Source organism: Microcaecilia unicolor, chromosome 7 (genome assembly GCF_901765095.1).
Source record: "Microcaecilia unicolor chromosome 7, aMicUni1.1, whole genome shotgun sequence".
In the NCBI taxonomy this organism is placed as follows: Eukaryota; Metazoa; Chordata; class Amphibia; order Gymnophiona; family Siphonopidae; genus Microcaecilia; species Microcaecilia unicolor.
The window spans coordinates 81,124,616-81,147,293 of record NC_044037.1 but is presented as its reverse complement, the minus strand read 5'-3'; positions in this window follow the sequence as shown (position 1 = coordinate 81,147,293).

The window sequence follows — 22,678 nt, the reverse complement described above, 5'->3', positions numbered from 1 at the left end:
CCCCATCCCACCCCTGTCCTGCCTTCACTACCCTATCGACACGCCCCCTTGATGTTTCGCCGGCTCCGCGACGGAAAGCATTTGAACCCGGCCAAAATCGGCTTTCGATAATACCGATTTGTCCGGGTTCAGGATATCACCGGCCATCTCCTGATTTGTGTCAGAAGATGGCTGGCGATCACTTTCGAAAATGAGCTGGACAGTAACATAGTAGATGACGGCAGATAAAGACCTGTACGGTCCATCCTGCCTGTCCAACAAGATACATTCATTGTATGAGCTACTTTATATGTATATCTGACTTTGATTTGTCCTTGCCATTTTCAGGGCACAGACTGTAGAAGTCTGCCCAGCACTAGCTTTGCTTCACAAGTACTAGTGTTGCCACAAAATCTCTGCTAAGCTTCTGTGGATCCATTTCTTCTGAACAGGATTCCTTTGTGTTTATCCCACGCATTTTTGAATTCTGTTACCTCATTTCAAGTGCAAAATTTAGGGTGTGGCAAGTGCAGAGCCTGTGTGGTAAATGTAGTAGGTGTGCCCAGCATCTGCCCTGCACATGGAGGGCAGTTCTATAACATTGTACCTATATTTAGGCACCAATCCCCGATATTCAGCAGTATTTAACTAGCCAGACATGGCTCCTGTCGGTTAAATATTTGGAGTTAGGGCATAGTGGCTAACTGGCTATATCTCGTGATATAGCTGGCTATCCGTGAATATTCAAGTGCTGGCCAGCTAAGTTTAGCAGGCATATCAGACCATATAAATAGCCTCCTATATTTGTCCACCCAGCGCTGAATATTCACTTAGGGGCCCTTTTACTAAGCCGCGTAAGCACCTACACATGCCCAATGCGCGCCAATTGTGAGTTACCGCCTGCCTACCGTATGGCCCAGGTGGTAATTTCATCTTTGATGCGCATCCCCTATGCGCGCCAGAAAATAATTTTTATTTTCTGACGTGCGATGCTACCGGGCGGAAAAAGGCATTTGACGTGCATAGACCATTACCGCCCACTTAACGCATGAGACCTTACCGCTAGGTCAATGGCTGGTGGTAAGATCTCAGACCCAAAATGGGCGCATGTCCATTTTCCGGTCAAAGTTTTTTAAAGACATTTTTACAGGTGTGCTAAAAAATGGATCTGCGCACGTCCGAAACACGCGCCTACACCACCGCAGGCCATTTTTCAGCACAGCTTAGTTAAAGGACCCCTCAGCTGTTGAAGTTAGAGTCATCGAAAAAAAAAACAGGATATTCAATGCCGGTCACAGGAAACGACCCAGCACTGAATATCCGGGGGTCAGTGCCGACTGTGGGACATATATGGACAACCTCCCACTGTCTGAATATCAATCCCCAAGAATGTATGAAAATGACCAGAATACCAACACATCCATAACTATGAGGGTTCATTGCACTGGAAGATTTCTTTCAACCACAAATCTGCTGAGTGTACAATCCAATCCCAACAGGGTTTCCCTATTTCACTGCAAAGCTGCATCAGAGGAATCCATCATCCTTCTTCATTATAACTTGCTTCTAATATGACTGCAAGAAACAAAGGGGTCTTTTTACTAAAGGGTTGCCATGCCCTGCACTACCACCCAAGAACATAAAACTCTTGCTATAGTAGGATCCATGCCCTGACAAATTTGTCTGAGGTCCTGCAATCTAAAACATTTTGTGATAGTTGTCCTCTTGAATCTCTCCCATCAGCTAGTCCAGTCATCACCATCAGTAACATTGCCCTACGAACAGAGTCCTCAATACCCTCATTCTTATCATGTTGGACATCTGCACTTTGGGCCTTAAACTTTCTCATGCCAAAAAAGACACAAACAGATGTTCCCAAGAAGAGCAAGGAAAAGCCTACCTGCTTAGCCAAGCTAATAGCTTTTTTCATTTGCTTTGCATATTCGGGCTTAATGCATAGGTGAACAAGTTTAATCAATTCCACTATATCAAGTTTTTCATCTTGCTCTAACTTCAAAAGCACAACACAAGCACGGGGAAAATTATTGGAGTCTATGTCGCCTACTTGCTTAGTCATCACTTCCATGTCTGTCTGTGATAAAGGCTGTGAGCTAATAGTTTGAGTAAACTCTCCTTCTGTAGGATGAGACTGTGATACCTTTATTACAGCTGACACAGGTTTAGCTGTGTCTGCCTTTGCATACTGAGGGGTGTATAGAAGGCCTGTGATAGCTGAAACCTGCAAGCAAGAATTCTGCAGCTTTTGTTTTAAGACCCGTATCTCCCTGTGACAATGTGCATGATCAGTATCTTCACCTAGGGTGGGAGTCTGCAGTGTTAATTCCCTTGCTAAATGTTTTAAGCTTGGAACCTGGCTTCCTTGTATTTCCAAAGCTGAAATTTGGTTCTGCATTTGATTTTCTTGGGCTATCTGTTTTTGTACTTGCTGTTTCAGAAATTCTACTTGGTAACTTAAGCAAGTAGTCATTGTGCTTAAAAACTCCTTTTCTTTATCTGTCTTCATACATTCTTTCTCTTTGGCTTGTAATTTCTCTTTCAGTTCTGCACTTTTTCAGTGGTAGCTGGAGGATGGGGACCCATAACCTCTGCCCCCCCCCCCCCCCCCTTTGCTGATGATCTTAGGCGTTATTCTTGATCAAAAGCTAACTTTGAAAACCCAAATAAATGCACTTGTGAGGTGATGTTTCTGGTTGATTCATAATCTCAGACGAATTTGAAAATATCTAATACAGGAATATGGTTATACGGTTGATTTGCTCATTGAATACATTATTCAAAATTTTTTGTGGAATCGCCTCGGCATATATGTTCAAACTAATTAAAATTCTGCATTTGAGATATGGGACCCAAAATTTTGTAAAGCTATAATTTCCTGTGTGTAAGGGTTTAGGATCTAAGATCATTTTTCTTACTCTTTTATCTTAAATAGAATTTTCTACCTACATCTGTAATTCATGTGACTTGTTCTGTCTGTTAAGACTATTTTATTTAAGAAATGTGTACTTTCAGACAGAGGATGCTTTTCAAAGCACAAAGACTTACAAAGTTCCATAGGTTACAATGCAACTTTGTAAGTCTATGGGCTTTAGAAATGAGCACTTAAGGGGCCCTTTTACGAAGGCACGGTAGCACTACCACGCAGGTAGTATTCAGCAAAACAGTACTACTGCCGGGCATGCCAGGCACCTGTGGTAGTTCTGGGTTTGCTGCGCACCATTTCCTGTGCTACAAAATAATGTTTATTTTCTAGCACGGGAGGCAGGGAGTAAGTGTTCCCAGCAGTAATCGGATAGAGCAGGCACACTGCTGCATGCTGCCTGATTACCATGCAAGTAGTGCATGAGCCCTTACCGCCTACTAAGTAGGAAGAAGTAAGGGCTCAGGCGGTAATGGCCGCACGCTAATTTAGAAATTAGTGCATGGCCATTAATGGAAAAAATTGAAGTTCAGCCATTTTAGGGCAGCGCAGGAAACCTGTACTGTAAAACTACCGCCAGCCATTTCTTATCACAGCTTAATAAAAGGACCCCTAAGTCTCCTATATTAATGAACATTCATGATTCATTCTTAGTCTATTTTTAATGGTTGATTTAATGCAAAGATAATCAGTTGTACTCCCCAGACTTTATTGCTGAAACTCTTATAATATGTATTCTGTTTCAAACTAAAAATTGGTGTAGGCGGAATATAAGTACTAGGTAATGTAATGTAATATAATCGTAATTTATAAAAAAGAAGTATGAGCTACATTGCTTATCTGTGGATGCATTGATAAAAAGAATCAAACATAAAGCCTAAGTAGGGCACCTCAGAACAGAAATCAACTGAATGACCTACTAGCACCATTGTGCCCGGGTAGGGGGTGTTTCATATTTCAATGTACTTAGCTTCTGTTTTTGCAAAATTTATAGAAAGGCTGTTAGCATCAAACCATGTCAGTGGTGAGGAAAAGTGACCAATAGTGAAGCAGTCAAAAAAACATATTTTGATATTTAATGGGACAAAGAACAGAATACCATGTGCATACAGGCTGAGCTGAATGCCTATAGATCTTAATTTCCTGCACAGTTTTACTATATAGATGTTAAAAAGAGTTGAGGAAAGGACAGAACCCTGAGAAACACCATGTTCAAACTGATATCAATCTGCTACCCATACAACTTCTTCTTGTTATCCATTCAAAAATGACCCAAACTGTTCAAGGAATTTCCTGCCTATTCAAATGTATCTATTTATGTAATAATCTACTACTACTACTACTACTTAACATTTCTAAAGCGCTACTAGGGTTACGCAGCGCTGTACAATTTACATAGAGGGACAGTCCCTGCTCAAAGAGCTTACAATCTAGGAGACAAGTGAACGGTCAAATTGGGGCAGTCTGGATTTACTGAACGGTAAGAGTTAGGTGCCGAATGCAGCAATGAAGAGGTGGGTTTTAAGCAGAGACTTGAAGATGGGCAGAGAGGGGGCTTGGCGTATGGGCTCAGGAAGGTTGTTCCAAGCATAGGGTGAGGCAAGGCAAAATGAGTGGAGCCTGGAGTTGGCGGTGGTGGAGAAGGGTACAGAGAGGAGGAATTTGTCCTGTGAACAGAGGTTTCGGGCGGGAACGTAATAATCTTATATAATCTTATATAGCACTTTATCTACAATCCTAAGTGGTTTCTAATAAAGCATACACAATTCCAGAATAAAAAATATAAACATACGAAAACAACCACAAATATAAACATACAATCTTATAACATTCAGAGTAATCTTATGACATTCGAAGAAAGCCACAAATAAAGATAATATTGCTAAATACCAGCAATGGATATTCCAAACAGACTAAACTTCAGTGAGATCAAATACCCATTGAAATTAAACAGACTTCAATGCTTTTTTTAAATTTGCCCATATTTCTTAAAGCTCTCAGGGCCCCTTTTGCTAAGCAGTGGTAAACCCAATGTGGGCTTACCGATCACTAAACAGAAAGTACCACTGGGCTACCATAGCAGCCTGGCAGTACTTCCCACCCCTTGCGCGCTTCATATCTTGTGCTACAAAAATATATTTATTTCTGTAGCGCCGGAGTGTACCCGGCAGTAATCGGACAGTGCCGCACGCTGGTTACCGCCAGGTTAGCGCGGGAGCCCTTACCGCCACCTCAATGGGTGATGGTAATGCCTCCCCCCGAAATGGCCACGTGACAAGTGCTTTACTTGCCACACGGCCCTTTCTTGCAGCAAAGAGAGACTTCCCTTTTACCTGCTGTGGTAAAAGGGGGATGGCGCACATGAAAAACATGTGCCGACGCCAGTGCAGACCCCCTTTTGCTGCAGCTTGGTAAAAGGGGCCCTGAAATGGTAAGGCAATGCATTCCATAGTTTAGGACCTATCACATAAAAAAGTCCGTGCTAGCTTTTGCAGAAACATTTCTTGTGAAACTAAGGCAAAATCCAATGACAAATCAATACATAAGAATAAATAAACTTCAAGCTTCTTAGCATAATCATCCAATTAGTAGCAAACTGCCTGCTCAATATTTTTTGCCCAGAAAAGGAAAACTAATGATTAGCCTATAGTCACTTCATTATCAGATTAAAAAAAAAAATTATTTCTTGAGCACTTGGCATATGTAGACATGTTTCAGTTTCACTGGTAGCAAGTATTAATTATTCCACCATGAAAACAAGCAAGCAGCTTGTCGTATAATTTTTACATCGACTGCTGAAACTACCTCAAGGGAGCATGTTATAGGTCTTATAGCTTGAATAACTGTTAACACAACTGCAGGGGTGACTGGTTCAAAAGCATCCCGCCCCATAATCTCATTCCCTTGAGAGTGTAGAATCATTATCAATCATTTAAAGATTGACTGTAAACGATCCAATTCCTTTTGCATGGAAATATGCAGACATGTGCTTTTCCAAATTAACTGTGGAATTATTGTTAGTGAGATTATGAGCAACTGTAAACAATTCAGCAGGACAGGAGAGTGCAGTTTGTATCTTAGAGCTATAATATAGCCACTTGTCAAGCAGTCTCATAGCCTCAGGATCAACTTGCATGTGTAAATGTATAGAATATTTGTGCTTACACCCATATGTGTACACTTACCGTAATAGTACCAGCAGAGCATCTAAGCACTATTCAGTAATGGCATGTAAATGGCATAGCATGCAAATGCAAGGAGTGTATACATACATCTCTATAAAATTTATACACCCGCAGTTGCACCAGGTCTATGGCTGGTGTAACTGGAGGGGTGTAAATGTAAGGCAAGTCAATACTGAGTTACACTAGTATACAGATTATGGGTGCCTAGATGCTGTTATAAAATAGGTTTACAACGTGCATCATCAGGGTACCTAAGTAGAGGCACCCACTTATAGAATTGCCTCCTAACAGGACAATTCTATAAAAGGGTGCTTATATTTAGGCTCCATGAGTTCCTATTCTGTAAAGAAAAGTAGGCACTTAGGAGGCTCCTTATAGAAATATCTCCTAAGCTCGTAGATTGTCATTTACAAGAATTTTGATCAATCGATTCCAGTGGTGATGCAACCAACCTCAATACTATCAAGAGATGGTCCATCCAGGGCAAATCTCTATATTCCAGATCTCAACATTCTAATCTGCTTATAACAGTCTAAAGGATAAATAATAAATCTACACTATGACTACCTGCATGAGTAGCAAAATTACTATGCTGCTGTAATCTGAGCATATCCATAACATCCAGTAATTGAATATGCATTAAAATCTGCTATTGCTATTAATGATAATCAATAGAAATACAAAAAAATAAAACATGGAAATTAAAATAAGATGATACCTTTTTATTGGACATAATACATTTCATGATTAGCTTTCAAAGGTTGCCCTTCTTCATCAGATCGGAAATAAGCAAATGTTGGTAGATGACAGTATATATAAGTGAAACATCAAAGCATTTTGGTGACAGTCTAACAGGATGGGGGTGGATAGGTGAGAGACGGGAAGAGTCAGGTGGATGAGGGACAGGGAGATATGCATGATGATAGGAGGGTCACAAAGCAGTACAATTTTATGGTTTTTAATGGGCTAGAAAACCCAGATCTTTGTTAAGTCCTGTCTAGTGGGTGTCAAAACATTTAATCATTCTGACTTCAAAGGTCTTACGTTCCTGCATTGTTTTAAAGTTCCCTTTGGCATACATTTTTGGCATAAAGTTGCAGTATGTTATTTACTTTATATCTTCAAGTGTCCACATAACCATTTTTAATCTTCTTAACATTTTCATTGGTTTCTGTGTTTATCTCCTGATGCCTTGGGAACTTTAAAACAATACAGGAACGTAAGACCTTTGAAGTCAGAATGATTAAATATTTTGACACCCACCAGACAGGACTTAACAAAGATCTGGGTTTCTTAGCCCATTATAAACCATAAAATTGTACTGCTTTGTCACCCTCCTATCTCCATGCATATCTCCCTGTCCCTCATCCACCCAGTTCTCCCTGTCTCTCACCTAACCCACCCTCATTCTGTTACACTGTCACTGAAATGCTTTGATGTTTCACTTATATATACTGTCATCTACCAACATTTGCTTATTTCCGATCTGACGAAGAAGGGCAACCTTCGAAAGCTAATCAAGAAATGTATTAAGTTATGTCCAATAAAAATGGTATAATCTTATTTTCATTTCCATGTTTTATTTCTATTGATTACCTTTAAAAGTGGACTAACACAGCTACCACACCTCGCTATTAATGATGACAGTTCCTGATCTACCACTGATAACCATTCTGCAAAAGATCACACATCATGCTTGGTATGTTGTGGGGAAATATAGACTACACAGACAACAGTATTAGAATTATGGGCAAGTCATAACTCTGAATAATCAGTTTAAAAGTGGTTTTAATCTGAGCTTTCATTCTTAGTTCCTCACAACAAACTAAAATCTCCCCCTCTACCAATCACTGTCTTTTTTCCTTTCATTTTCAGAGTGTAAATTTAATGTAACCAGGGGGTCACATTTCACACAACAATAATGCATCTGTATTCATAAGCCAAGTTTCTGTTATTCCAACAATATCTAAAGCCTGAGTAATAATACAGTAAGATCATAAACAAAGTGTGTTTTATTTTCTGACTGACCTTCCATTAAGATTACTCTATAATCAGAAGTGGGGATGAAAGTAGGCTATAGATTAGGAACCGCTGCTGCAGGAAGGAAATTTTGTGACCTCTCTTACAATCAGGCATTGCCTTTAAGTCCCCATAACTGGAATATCCTCAGCTATCATAACACAATCAGAAAGGAAATATGCACAAAATAAGAGTGATAACAAGAACACAGTAGAAAAAAGAAATTTACAAATCCTGAAAGGTACACCCGTGTAGTCTCTAAAAATATATACCTGAAGAGCAAGCTACATGAGGACCACATGTAGGGTCTCACAAAGGGGCATTCTCCTTCAGTGCCATGCCTGAGGCAGCATACCCGCAGCAGCATGCCACAGTACTACCAGCATTTTATGCAGATTGTGACAAGTCTACTGCCAGGGTGGCTAGGATGAAGCATTTAGACCCTGAAATATAAGTAGCAGAAGCCATTGCAAGGAGGGAGGCAGAGAGTAATCTGGAAACAAGGGAATGGATTTCCAGCTCCAGCAGAGGGAGCCAGGGAGATAGCCAGGCTGAGCCTATAATTTTGTCCCCCACTAAGGGGAGGATACCATGCGGCCCAGCTGGAATAGAGAGAGGCCCAAGGAGATGGAAGAAGATGATTGGATGGATTATATGGAAGGAGGGGTAGATCAGAGAGGAGAGAAATCCCAGGAGGGAGGAAAAGCCTCTATGGAGTGGGAGAGTTCCTGAGGGTTTGGAAGGGTGTTGGAGGTGAGAGTAACCTGCCAGTGGCGTAGCTAGGGTAGTTGACACCCGGGGCCGGTCATTTTTTAACACCCCCCCCCCCCAAATTCAGTACTAGGCATACCGAGAATACAAAACACTCAGGACCTATAGCGCAATTCTACCATACCATAAGCAGTCATTTCTATAAGTCACACAAGCATCTTAAACTCTACAGTGAGCACTAGAACATCAGTTCACCTATTGTAAAACGAAAAAAGACAGATTAGTACAGATCGTCGATCCTGCACAGTCAATGCTAACCGAAAGCCATGTCTTTTTCACAAACACAGATACACCCTAATCCACTATAGAATAAGTAATCATAAACTTTCTATTTAGACAAAAATTAAACTGAACCCCCGATGCCAGACTCTGCATACAATGCAACACCACAGAAACAGAAAATGTCCCCTAGTACTGTGCAAAATATAAAGACAGTGGATGTAAATTTGAAAAAACTAACAAATCCGATCACCAATTTACAAATTAACAAATAGAAATAAAACAAATATAGAAAATAAAATACCATTTTATTGGACTAATACATTTAGCTTTCAGAGGCCAAAACCTTCCTCAGGTCAATACAGTATAGTGCTGTTATAGTATCCTATCCTGACCTGAGGAAAGGGGTTTTGTTCTCTGAAAGTTAAGTCAAAATGTATTAAAAATTAGTCCAATAAAATGATTACCTTATTTATATGTTCTATTTATAAACATTTATTAACACATAAACACAGGTACAATACTATACCCTAAAGCAAAAAAATAAAAAATATATATTTTATTTACAGTTTGTTGTCTCTGGTTTCTGCTTTCCTCATCTTCTTTTCACTGTCTTCCTTCCATCCAGCATCTATCTTCGCTCTTTCTCTGAAATCCAGTATCTGCCCTCTCTAATGTCCCTTCTATCCAGTATCTGCCCTCTCTCTCTGCCCCTTCCATCCACCATCTGCCTTCTTTCTCTCTACCCCTTCCACCCACCATCTGCCCTTTCTCTTTGCCCCTTCGATCCGTCTGCACTCCCTCTCCCATCCATCCAGGGTCTGCCCTCCCTCACGCTCCCCCCCTTCAATCCAGTGTCTGTCCCCTCTCTCTGCCCCCTCTTTCCATATGCACCTAGTTCCAGTTCCAGCCCACATCTCCCACCTGCCACCCTTTTCAGCCCCACTATCCCACCAGTCCCCAGCCCTTTTCTCCCATCAGTCCTGGGCTTCAGCCCACAGCCACTTCTCCCTGTCCCCTTTTCAGCCCCTAGTTTCAACCCCAGCCCTTTTCTCTCACCAGTCCCGAGCTTCAGCCCCAGCCAGTTCTCCCTGTCCCCTTTAAAGCCCCCAGTCCCCACAGTTTCAGCCCCTGCCCCTTTTCAGCCCCCAGTTCCAGTTTCAGACCCCTTCTCCCATGAGCACTTCCCTCCCCAGTCCTCTTATCCCCTCTGAGCACCCCCACCCCTCCCCAACCCCTCCCCAATCCCCATTCTCCCCTCTGAGCACCCCACCCTCCCCAATCCCCTTCTCACCTCTGAGCATCCCTCCTCTGAACTCCCCCACCCCTCCCCAATCCCCTTCTCACCTCTGAGTACCCTTCTGAGCTCCTCCACCCTCCCCAATCCCCTCTGAGCACCCCCACCCCTCCCCAATCCCCATTCTCCCCTCTGAGCACCCTCACCCTCCCCAATCCCCTTCTCACCTCTGAGCACCCCTCCCCAATCCCCTTCTCCCCTCTGAGTACCCTTCTGAGCTCCTCCACCCTCCCCAATCCCCTCTGAGCACCCCCACCCCTCCCCAATCCCCATTCTCCCCTCTGAGCACCCTCACCCTCCCCAATCCCCTTCTCACCTCTGAGCACCCCTACCCCTCCCCAATCCCCATTCTCCCCTCTGAGCACCCCTCCTCTGAACTCCCCCACCCCTCTCTAATCCCCTTCTCCCCTCTGAGCTCCCCCTGACCCAGTCCCATCCCCCCTCCATTGAGAGCCACAGAGCCCTCTTCTCCTGTTGCATTCTCGAGGGCCTTGGCATCCTGTCAGGTCCTCGAGGCAGGACTGGAGTTCGTGAGCCCTTGGGCCACTGCCGAGGAGCAGCAGTGGCAGGCAAGACCACCTTGGAACTGGATACCCGAAGAGCAGTACTGGAACTCTGGACTGGAGTAGTACAAGGCAGGCAACTAGAGCAGACGAAACAGGAACAGCTTCACCTGCACCTAGCCACCGTTCCTCCGGAGTTGAGCTCCGAAGTGCAGGCGGCCGGCAGGACTTGCAGGATAAGGCAGGAACTGAAGATCCAGAGGACCCACCCTGGGTCTGCGATACACAAGGGCGACAGGGCACGGAACTAGACTCAGACAGTGTGCTGCTGCACAGCCACTAGCAAGACCCAGAAGACAGACCAAGGAACACAAGGTGTACAGAAGCTAGCAGGAGCAAGGACTAGGGCAGCAACACACTAGATTAAACGGGGATCTGGGAATACCCACAGGGTAAACCCTCTAGCTAGGAGGAGACAGGATACAGGAATAATCACCCAGGAAAACACACTAGCCAGACAGATACAGGATTCAGGATATAACCTCAGGATATACAAGCAGGGTAGGCACACAGGCTAGGCAAGGCAGGGTTCAGGGTAAAGAGAGCAAACCAGGAATAACAGGCCAAGGGTTTTGGGCAGGCAGCACAGCAAACAGAGTAACCAGGAAGAACAGGCCAAGGGTCTATGGGGCAGACAGGAGAACAGACAGAGTAAACCAGGACAAAGGCTTCACCCCAACCCAGGGTAAGCCAGGGACAGAGGCTTCACCCCAACACAGGGTAAGCCTGGAGCAGAGGCTTCACCCCAAACACAGGGTAAGCCAGGAAGGACCCGCAGTCCACAGACAGACAGTGGCAGGGAAGACCCCCCACGGAAGGACAACAGAGACACAGACACAGAAAGAAACTGGGCTGGAACCCAGAGAGAGGCTAAGCAGTAGTGCAGCAGACACTTACTAACCTGACCTGGCCTAAGAGCATAACACATATGCAAAAGGCACTGACTGCAAGTGCAGCACTTCCTTATGAAGGCTCTCACTGATGAGTCACCAGCAGTAGGGCAGAAGCAGGAAGTACACAGACCCCAAAGCGAGGCTTGACACACATAGGAAGTGAGCCCACAGGAAAGACAAGCAGGAGCCATCTTGGAAGCTGGCACAGAGCCGGAGGCAGCCATCTTAGATGCTGGCTCCCTAGAGAGGCATAGCCCACACAGGTGAGGTCTAGTGAAGCAATCAGCCCAGAGACTAGAGACAAGACAAACACAAACACAGACAGAAGCCAGCAGAGCTTCTGACCCCCAGAAAGAAGGTAAGGCTGAGGGTGGTCACGGCCACAGACGTGTCATCTCCTGCCACCGCCTGGCCTGACTTTTTCTTTTTTTTTTTTTTTAAATCCATGCAGCCATGCAGGCAGCGCTTCGCGTCTGCCCTGCGTGTGCTGTGAAAGAAGTAAATCGTCAGCGCTGGCGTCGTGCCTTCCCTCGATGTCCCGCCCTCGAGGAAATAGGAAGTTACCTCACAAGAGGGCAGGACATCGAGGGAAGGCCCGATGCCAGCGCTGGCAATTTACTTTTTTCACAGCACACGCAGGGCAGACGCAAAGCGCTGCCTGCGTGGCTGCACGGATTTAAAAAAAAGAAAAAGAAAAAGGCAGGCGGTGGCAGGAGAAGAGACGTGACGGAGCACCCCCCACCCGTGGACACCCGGGGTGGACCGCCCCCACCGCCCCGCCCTTGCTACGCCACTGTAACCTGCTTTATTGAAAGCCTGATGTATTTGGAAACCTGCTTCATTAACTTGCTTTATTGGAGGCCTGACTTATTTTGAAGCCTGCTTTATTCACCTGCTTTAGTGGAAGCCTGATTTATTTGGAAGCCTGCTTTATTTGGAAGCCTGCTTTATTTACCTGCTTTACTGGAAACCTATGTGGTTGGAACCTGTTTGTTTGGGGATAATCTATGTACTGAAGTTTGTGACAGCTGTTATTGGCTTGATAATAAAAATCGTTTGACCTAGCCACTGTCTGCAATTGTGGTGAGAGCTGGAAAACGGCTGGTGGATGGCTCCACCTTGCTGGGAAGCAGTGGACCCTGTTCACAAGATGCAGCTGCAAAGTTGTGCTGTTCATGATGTTATCAGTGGGTAAAGCTGAAAGTGTCTTTTAAGGCGATTTATCCAAATCAGACGGGGTAATTTACAACACACCACTCTCAATGGGCAAGCAATATGTCCTCTTAATAGTATTACTGATGTTTTATGCAGATGCAGCTATAGAGCCAGGCTGTTAATCATGATATCAGCTGGTAGTCTACCATTCTCTCAGTTGTAGTGAGAATGCTGTCACATTAACCAGCCCCACCCCTCCCCCCCCAAAAAAAAATTTGGACATCTGGATTGTAAAGTATAAGATAAATAAACAGTGTCATGAAGACCTCAAGGAACAGGGTGTGGGACAAGCTAACCCAACCTTGGCATAAAAACCCCAAAGTACTGGAAGAGAGGCAAAGCAGTAACATTAGCACTGAGATAACAAGACAATGAAGATGAAAAGTTTGGACACTGGAATTCAGTTAGGCTAGGAGGTTTATTTATTTATTTATAGCCCTCTAAAACCTAGTTGGGTTACATTTAAAAACATACTAGATGATATTCAGCCAGTCAAAAGGTTGACTGTCGCCAGCTACATTAGCCCCTGATATTCAGTGCGTGGTCATGTGTAGGCCCCAGCACTAAACATCTGGAGCTAAATGAGGCTGCACTCACCACCGGAGACTATGCAGGTCCCAGCCGATTTTCAACTGGTGATGTTGTGTGTTTGTATATAGGATCTCCTGAAGAAGTTATAATGAAACACGGCCTGTGTTGAGATCTATGGATATATGTATGAATGTGGATTGAAACTGATAATCACTGGGAAGGAAACCTGATACAAGGATCCGGTTTGAGTGGAGTCATTTGCTTCAGTAGAAGATTGACCTACTCTAAAGATGTTGTGAACTTCTCTTTTGGATTCTTTTTTTGTTCATCAACGGACTAGTGATTGATACTCATCAATGAACTTCATGATGGAACATTTAATATTTCGTTGTTTGGAATGAAGATAAGATAAGTCATCTGATTTTTATGACGATGCATTGTCTTAATAATTCATGAATGTTTGAAGAACTATATTGAGTATCAGTGGGGTTATAATAGAACACAGTCAATGTATGATCAGTTTGTTAAATATTTAATCAGTGATTATGTTTGAATTGGTATAGCTGAATAAAACAATGTGTTTGTAATACTATTTAGTGTTGATTTTGATAAAAGATGATTAGGTCATAATAAAGTGACAGGTGACTAGATTGACCAATAATTAATGAATTTAACCCTTGTTATTGTAATACCTTATACTTTGAGATTATCTTGTTGGGCAAACTGGATGGACTGTACATCTACTATGTTAGTATGTTGCTTTATACAGTTGCTCAGCTGGTTATCCGACTGAAAATCATGCTATTCTATAAACGGCACACAAATCAGAGTCCCTTTTATTGAATAGAGCTCACGTGCATTTTTTTCGGCACCCAAATTTGGCAACCATTTACTTAATCTAGTCCTATATGTGTATCCCTGCCATTGCTTTCCATAACCTATATGATTACTGTCTAAGCAAGTAGTTCTACTTCTAAAGTCTGAAAATGTAATCAGTAGTGGATGATGAGCTCAGGTCATTTTCCTTTCTGAGGGTATTTAAATTGCTGGAGCTTGCCCAAAAATCTTATCTGATCAGTAAGTAATGCACCAGCAACGTATTATTTGATGTAAATGGTTTTGATGAACAGAGGCTCTTTTGCTATAGCAATTCCCAGTAACTGGATGTGCAGCAGGTGGTTCCTGCTCTAGACATGTAATTTTCAACAAGTCTCTGGTGAATTACAGGACAGCTTGTGTATCCCATTGCACCTCAAGAAACAATCAACAGCCATTATAAAAAGAGAAACAGGAAAACTAATGCTGCAAAAAAACTTGTATATTAAAAGAATCATATCTGGTGATAAAAGTTTTATTTAGATTTACCAGGAATCTTTTTTTAATTGTTCTTTTTTCCTTATTGAATGGGTTCATTATTAGGACATGCACATTGTTACAGTTCTTAGATATATTCAATTTTCCTTGCTTTGCAGTATAAATGCAAGGAAATTTCCAAATCAAAATCAATAAAATTGCTAGATCTTACTCAGACCATATATTTAGCAGAATTTCATTTGATATCTCTTTATCATAGGTCCACAGTCACATTTACTGGCCTTTGCCTCTTCAGTAATTTCAGTATGCTAGGCAGTCTCACCTATGCACAAATTAACCAGATCGAAAAAGTAGATTGCAACAATATAATGAAGATATATACAGATAGATATACTCAGGTCAGAAAATGTTGAATTTGTGGTTTCTAGGCAATGTACATTTCAGGCCTAGTCACTTCAAGTCTTATCTTATTAATCCAACACAAAGGAGGCACACAACCCAAGGGCTCCTGTAACATTTGAAAAATTTCCTCTGATCCTAAGTTTGTTTACTCAGAACTGGAAAAATCCACACCTTGCCCCCTAGAATAAGTCTGAGGGGCCCCTTTACTTAGCCATGTAGGTGCCCATGCGTGCCCACACGTGCCCAAAACGCGTCAATTTTGAGTTACCACCCAGCTACCGATTGACTGTTGTGGTAATTTCATTTTTGATGCAGATCCGCTAGGCATGCCAGAAAATATTTTTATTTTCTGGCGCGTGGGCAGTAATCGGGTGGTAATCGTCATTCTATGCGTGTAGACCATTACCACCCGGTTACCGCATGAGACCCTACCGCTAGGTCAATGGCTTTGTGGTAAGGTCTCAGACTCAAAATGGACATGTGGCAATTTTCATTTTGCCATACGTCCATTTTTGGCAAAAATTTTTAAAAGGCAGTTTTTACAGGTGCGCTGAAAAATGGATCTGCACACGTCCAAAACACACGTCTACACTACTGCAGGCCATTTTCAGCACGCCTTTGTAAAAGGGCCCCTGTGTTTTTCAAGAAGATATAGAATCTACTCCTGGTCTCTCTCAGGATAAAATAAAGGTTTCAAGGAGAGTTCCTCTGTAAGTGATCTCCATGCCCAAGTTCTCCAATTATGTAGACAGGATCAGGCTATCCATTTAATGCTCTAACCCCACTTCTCCAGGTCCTCTTTCACTTCTGTCTTCACAAACAGGTAGAAAAAAGATGTTATAAATTTGAGAAAAGGCAGCCTCTGAGATCTTCAAAACTTTACAGGAATATTTTTGAAATGCAGACTCAGGTTAAGGAAAGATAAATAAAACAAATTCAATAAACATAGCTTCAACAGTCTGGCAAGTTGTCCAGATTTCAGACTGGTGGATTGAAGTCCCCTTCTCTGAACCAGGTCTGGCTGTATAGTAGAACACCTGGTAGATCCCTGTTCTAACTCCTTCACTCCCTCAGCTAGAGTCAGAAGCTCTAGTATATTTCACAATAAATCTGAGTGATAGGTACTGCAAATAATTTATAGTTTATTAGAAATGTACTATACCACCTAGGCTAACTGGCAGGTCTCAACAGTTTACATAAATTGAAAATTACAAATCCTAAGAAAAAGAAAAACTACAATAAATTGACAGGACAGGTATACAGACAGCAAAAGCAAGCCCCCTTCAAACTATATTGGCTACGGAAATGGGTGGGCTGTGGGCAGACAAAGGAAAAGTCTTTTCTATGAACATCATAATAATACATAAACTATCCAGGTTTTCTAAAGAGAGGGCCTCATAGAGACAGCACTTAGTGCTGACAGTACCTAAGGGGATGAAGTCTCATCAGATTCCAATATCTTCCTCTCCAAACCTCTCTGTGCTTCCAGTGTGCTTGTCAGTGATCCCACAGTTCCAGAAGACATACCTTTATGCTCCAGCTTCACCCCAACATGAATGTCTTCAAGGGAGATGGCCCTATCCTTCATCATCTAGCAGGAAGCCACCCTCAGAGCTGCATTCTGATAAAGACACACATCCAACTCTTGCAGGAAAACAATCCACCCACCAGGATTCTAAGATATTTCAGTATCCAGTGAGGAAGGGCTTCCCACACTGCCCTCAACATCTCTGGTGGTAAATAAGTTGGCAAGTCTGTAGTAGCTCCAGGACAGTACCCTGCCCAGACCTAAGGCAACTCCACGATGGTAGGGGACCATTTCATTCTTTATCCTTCCTCTTCTCCATATAGCAAAGTAAAAGGTAACAAAGTTCTAACAGAACCCCAGGAGCTCAATCACAACATCATCACTCTAGGATGACATCTTGGTTGCAACTGCAAGAGATTCACAGCATCATTCATAGGTCTGCAGCAGCAGTAGCAGCAGGAGGTTCTCATATCCATCCTGCTGGTGAAGATTGCTCATTCCAGTGAGAAAAGATGAAGGGTAGAGGAGTATGGTCTATAGAGGAGAATGCCTTCAGGGGGTCCACCCCATAGAAGGGTTGTCTTGATAGAGGTTCTGGGTTTTTGAAGAGGGGGTCCAAAGGGATATGGAGATTGAAGGGGAGTTGAGATGACTGAAGAGGAGCTATGCTTGTTTGGGGGTGGGGGGGAGCTAACTTGATAGAGCAGTTGGGAAGATGAAATTCCCCTTTGATTAACTGGTTCTTTTATTTTGGGCTACTTAACAATTTCAGTATGCAGCATGTATGCTAGTACCCCTACTACTAGCCTATTTTTTATAGTGCTACTGAGTGTATGCAGCCCCATGCATATAAATACATTTGAAATAGATGTTGCTCGATGGAGCATATGGAGTCGTTCTATTATTCATGATTGACAAAATCTCATTTGCATTTGATATTAGCTCATTTGAATGTGATTATGCTTAGTTTTAGCACATACCCACCAACATTTGACAGGTCTGGGTTTGCGTGCATGCTAAGCTGCTAGAAATTAGCATGCTAAACTTTAATGCATAGATTCTTCATTGTCAAATATTTCATACAACCCTATTTGCTACACCATTCTGAACTTAGGAGGAAAAATATTTCTTATGTTTATATTTATTATTAAACTTGATATACTGCCATTTATAAGCATAGGTCACAGCGGTTTACAAAGTTAAAACTAATAAAACATTATTTGAAAGGAATGTCATATTAAAACAGTAAAGGAACCATTTGCCCAAGAACAACAATCAACAATAGAATCAAACAAAGCCAATCATTGTCTGTGGACTATGGAATTAAAATAATTTCCATTTGGCTTTGCCATTCTTCATTGTTGACATGTAATTAAAGTAGTGCTTAATAAACCTATATTATGAAAGAGATTCATGTATTTCTTATACCAGTGCAATTCTGCTACAATAAACCCTGTTTGGTGCCAATTGATCAACTTCTAGACAATTTGTTATTAAAAAGGATCAACTGTAGCTCAACGTGCTCTGATCGTTCTACACAAATTATCTGTGGAAAGAAATTTCTCCAAATCAAAAATATTTGCTGGGCTAAAATAAGGAGTCCTTTTAGTAAGCCGCAGTAAAAAGTGGCCTGCAGTAGTATGAGCATGTCTTTTGGGCATGCACTGGGCCATTTTTTACCATGTCTAGGAAAAAGGGCCTTTTTTTAAGGGGCCGGAAAATGGATGTGCGCTAAAATTGAAACCACCGCAAGTCCATTTTTGGCCTAAGACCTTACTACCACCCATTGACCTGGTGGTAAGGTCTAATGCAGAATGCGCAAACTGCTGTCTACCACCAGGTAAGTGGCCCACGGTAGAAAATAGAAAATTTTCTACCACGGGATTTGGCACACGCCAAATTCAGAATTATCGCCCAGCTCACGCGCTAGCTGGATGGTAGTACTGATTTGGCACATGCTGTACATGTGTAGGCCCTCCCACACCTTTGTTAAAGGGCCCTTAAGTGTCTTTTTTGCAGCATGGGATAGGGAAAAGGGCTGGGATTTGATATACTGCTTTTCTATGGTTACAATCAAAGCAGTTTACATTTTATATACAGGTACTCATTTTATACCTGGGGCAATGGAGCGTAAGGTAAATTGCCCAGGGTCACAAGGAGCTGCAGTGGGAATTGAATTTAGTTCTCCTGGTTAGTCCTGGCCTGGTTAGTCCTACTAGGATAAATACTGCAGGCCACTCAGGAAGTATCAGTTTTACAGAACTGAGGATGTGGTTTATGACTGTGAGAAATGGAAGTGAACACTACACTCAACAGATGGAACCCTCTAAATCCAGAGTCACAAATAGTGTTTTATGTTCCAGAATGAAGATCCCTAGATTAATAAGGCAGGAAGGCACTTATGTGCCTATTGGGCTATTTTTGAAAGAGAAGAACGCCCATCTTTCGACATAAATTGGAAGATGGGCGTCCTTCTCACAGGGTCGTCCAAATCGGTATAATCGAAAGTCAATTTTGGACGTCCCCAACTGCACTCCGTCGCAAGGATGGCCAAAGTTCAAGGGGGCGTATCGGAGGTGTAGCAAAGGCAGGACTTGGGCATGCCTAACACTAGGACGTCCTCGACTCAGGGCGAGCTGCTGCACTGTTCGTTCCGCTGCTGTGTGCTAGGACCCAGGAGCCTCTCACTAGGACGTCCATGATGCACCGCTGGCTAGGATATAGAAGTCCCGTGTCTTCACGCCTTACGGTCGTGCCCAAACTGATGAAAAGACCAATTGTCACTGGATCTCTTGTCAGGACTCTCCTGTCTCCTCTGTTTCCCGGTCCTGGTCTCTTGAGGTTCGCTGGTTGTTTGGACCTCTCTTCATCAAGGTGTGGCGTTTGTAGTTCGTTTATTGCTCGCCTCTCTTGTGTGGGTGTTGGCGGGTCGTTCCCCACATGGCCGCCGGCATGTGGGGGGAGAGAGGGGAGGGTTTCGACTGTGCACGGTCCTCCTGGTCGTTTGCGGCGTGGTGCGATCATTGCCGCTGATCGCCGCCTTTATCACCTGTCCCCCACCATCTTCGGTGCCGCCCACATGGCGGGATGTCCGTTCGCCACCTCACTCTCAGTTTGGGTGGGCAGTTGTCTGGCTAGTGCACTACTCAGCGTTCTGCCGGGGGAGCCGCCACCACCCATCTAGTGATCTGCCGATGCAGGGGTGGACGCTCACACCGCGGTGCTTGTGGTAAAAGCATTTAGCATAGCTGGGTTTAAAAAAAGGTTTGAACAAATTCCTGGAAGAAAAGTCTATAAACTGTTATGGAATGGGGAAAGGCACTGCTTATCCCTGAGTTAAGAAGTATGGAATGCTGCTATATTTTGGGATTCTGTCAAGTACTTATAATCTGCATTGGCAACTGTTGGAAACAGGATACTGGGCTACATGGAAGGTCTGTCTCAGTATAGGAGATCTAATGTTATTAAAAATATTCTTCAAGACAACAGGCTGGGCTTCAAATTCCTTAATAAAGTATCGTGCTTCTCCTTGAATAATTGGTCTGTGATCCAGCAGCCTAGAATGAATTTCTCCAAGATCCTTTATAATGAGCTGAGCCGAGGTGGCGTCCGGGACTGGGGTGTCCCGTTTCCGCAGACTGTGAATTGGTGACCCCGCCACCCTACTGTTCATCACGAGGAATCAGACCCAGCAAGAAGTTGGGTCCGATTTTTGACGAAACGGGCTTGGTTGCACTAGTATTTTATAAAATAACACAGATCAGATTCTGGGTATCAGAACTGCAACAGAAATAAATAGATACCCCAGATGAAAAATAAACTATTTCTAGAATTTTTATAGGACTATCATACAACTTATTCCCCCTTTAGTTCTACAGGCAAGACAAGTGAATATAGTCATCAACCCACCTCCATGGAATGGTTGCCTTGATAGAGTTGAATTATTGAGAGAAAACATGGACCAGAGCTTAGAAGTAGTTGAGCCCTGACACAGAGTGACCTGATTGCTCAAAACATGATCATGTTGGTGCTATTTTAAGCCTTTTGACGTCTTCATTGTCGTAAGTTCTTCGCAATGAGAGTATACTCATGCTCCGCTAAAGCAAGATAAGTTATCAGTTTTGAGTTATGCCATTTTGAATCACAACACTTTGAAACACTTTAAGGTGATGTTGGACACTCTCGCATTGGACCAGTGATTATATTCTGTAAAATTAAAGGGAAAATAAGTTGTTTGATGGTCCTAAAATATTTCTATAAATAGTTTATATTTTATCTGGGATATGTTTTGATTTCTATTGTATTTTATAAAATCAGATTATAAATCGACACTTTTAAGTTTGATCTACTTTTATAAAATCCAATTAATATTGATAAATCAGTGTTTTACATGCTATAAGCATATTATTTAGTTTTAAAAATTAAACTGTGTCTTGTTTCAGCACATAACCAACGTTTCTAAAGCACGTACTAGCATTGCTAGCTTTGAGAGAGAAATGTGTCTGTGCATGTTTCTTCTATATAGATTTGTCTTTCTCTTCACAACCATTTTTCCTTTTTTCACCTCTGTCTTTTCTGGCTCTCCAGCAGCAATATATTTAACATGAATCTTTACACAGGGGACATAACTGCAACTTGTGGGACAAAGCCCTTCATTTATTCTCCTGCTGTGTGATTGGCTGCTCAGGTTTCAACACTGTCTCTAGTAATTGCTCTTCTGAGACCTATGAATCCAGCTGTCTTATCCGCTGACAGAAAGGACTCGCTTTTCTGCATTTCTTACAGAACAGAATAACATGTTTAATTATTTATTTTACATTTTCTGACACAAAGAATTATGCATTTGGAAATAGTTTTTTTTTCAAATTCAAGATCAAGGGAAATGATTGTGAAATATAGGATATTGTTTTATCAATTTTAATTCGTATTGGTGTATAAACCCCTAACAAGCAAATTATGTTGTACAGTACCAAGAAATGTATCTTGACATATTTGTGTATATACAAGAGATGTTTCCTGGTGCTATACAACATAGTTTGATTCTTAGAGTTCTATAAGCCAATAGGTGTTAAAATCAGTAGATACACTGTGGGTTAACATGTAGACCTATGTTTACTAAGCAGCACTATGGGCATGTTAGAATTTTTAACACGTGTAAATGGTTTATGTGCATTAAACGCTAATGCACCCATAGAAATTTATAGGTGCATTAGCGTTTAATGCGCCTTAAATTTACAGGCGCGTTAAAAATGCTAACGCACCTTAGTAAATACCCCGTAATGTACTAACCATAAAATACCTTAAATTATGTACTACCATGATAGCATGTGCTCACAAATGCTCATTTGCACGCAGAACACTGCCAGATTTCTCCTGTAGCCACAATGCTGTTGGTCCACTCTTATTCATTGGGTATATCACTCTTATCTGCACCCTTCTCCTCCACCACTAACTCCAGACTCCGTTCCTTTTATCTTGCTGTACTATATGCCTGGAATAGACTTCCTGAGCTGATATGTCAAGCTCTGTCTCTGGCTGTCTTCAAATCTAGCTAAAAGCCTACCTTTTTGATGCTGCTTTTCCCATGTTTTATCATTCCCACCTTAGTAATTCCTTTCTCTTATTTGTCCTGTTTGTCTGTCCTAATTAGATTGTAAGCTCTGTTGAGCAGGGACTGTCTCTTTATGTGCAGTGTACAGTGCTGCGTACGTCTAGTAGCGCTATAGAAATGATAAGTAGTAGTAGTAGTAATTTTTTCCTGCCAAATGCGAGTTGTTACTAGCATATCTATACATATACAGGATACTAATGCACCAGCACATCT